Raw genomic sequence first — 1742 nt, 5'->3', positions numbered from 1 at the left:
CGTTTCTTTGAATAGACAAGCTTAAAGTTTTCTTTACTGACCATAGTTTTCACTTGTCTGACCGCTTGCATGATGACGAGTTTCTCACAGGATTGGCCAAATTTCTCGCCTGAGTGTTCGGAAATAAGGATTACACGGACTCTCCACAACTGTATTCAATGTGCGGGACAAAATTGAGGCTATGATTAAGAAGTTGGAACACTTTTCTGTCTGCATTAACAAGGACAACACACAGGTCTTTCCATCATTGTATGATTTTTTGTGTGCAAATGAACACAAGCTTACAGACAATGTCAAATGTGATATAGAGAAGCACCTGAGTGCGCTGAGTTGCGCAATTACGCAGGTACTTTCCAGAAACGGGCGACACAAACAAGTGGATTCGATATCCCTTTCATGTCCTGACTCCAGTCCACTTATCGGTATCTGAACAAGAGAACCTCGTCAAAATTGCAACGAGGGGATCTGTGACAATTGAATTTAATCAGATGCCACTGCCAGATTTCTGGACAGGGCTGCGCTCAGAGTTTATTGCCTTGTCAAATCGCGCTGTTAAGACACTGATGCCCTTTGCAACCATGTACCTATGTGAGAGTGGATTCTCGGCACTCCCTCCCAGACTGCGTGTGGGAAATGATTTAAGACTGAGACTCTCTCCAAGACAACCCAACACTGCAGAGTTATGTGCATCCTTTCAAGCACAACCAATCAATCAATCAATCAATCAATCAATCAATCAAATGTACTCAGGCTTGACCAGATGCAGTGGAAACCTGGAAGGTCCATCTGCGTTGCAGTGTGGTTCTGACTTGTGGTACTTGATGTCGTAGGTGTGTGCTGACAACAACAAACGCCTACCTCTGCATTCTGCTTGCAGACAGTGATGGAATCCCGGTATTTGGTCCAGAGATGTTCGTCAGCGGTGAATGATCTGTAAGAAGGGTGAACTTTCTCCTGTGCAGATACTGGTGAAACGTGCTTTACTCCAAAACAATATGCTTCAGGCTTTTCGTTCTATCTGTGCGTTAGTTACTTATGGCTTTGTTAAATGTCCTCGATGCGGAGCGATCAGCTTCTCTTCACCGGAAGGCATGATATGGAACCCGACTGCTCCCACACCATAGGGAATAGCATCACAAGATAGTTTCATGGGCAATGACGGGTCGAAGTGCGTCAGTGCCTCAGATTTCAGGAGTTGTTTCCTTGGTTTTCACTAATGCTTTCTGGCACTGTTCTGTCCATTGTCCTGACGGCGCAGCAGCTTCAGCTTTGCACTGAGCTCAGGATGAAGTGTCCTCAGAAATGTCAGAAAAGAAAAGAAAGAAGGGAGAGAGAGAGAGAGAGAGAGAAAGACAGGCAGGCATGTATGGGGTAAGAATAGGGGCAGGGAGGAGGAGAGGAGATTAGAAAAGAGAAGATTGAAATGTCCAAGGTTCACCTAGTCCCTTACTGGAAGGTTGCTGTGGCATCCTGCCTCCAGATTTGGCAATGAATTTGAGCTGCCTACCAGTTGGAGCTGCCTACAAACTGATGATGTTTGAGTCTGGCCCTGATGTCCTACCCTATCTGGCATTGTTTGACTGTGTGGAGTGGGCTTTTTAAATTTGAGTCCCTGTGAAGAAAGATTAAAATAAGCACCTGTTTTGATCTTATACATGAAATTAATAAAGATATATGTTGGCTAAATGAATGTCAATAGAATTATTGAATAAATTGTTGGTACTTTAGTTACTCTATTATAT

The sequence above is a fragment of the Oncorhynchus masou genome, chromosome 14 (assembly GCF_036934945.1).
Source record: "Oncorhynchus masou masou isolate Uvic2021 chromosome 14, UVic_Omas_1.1, whole genome shotgun sequence".
NCBI lineage: Eukaryota > Metazoa > Chordata > Actinopteri > Salmoniformes > Salmonidae > Oncorhynchus > Oncorhynchus masou.
Note: the sequence above shows the minus strand (reverse complement) of the source record.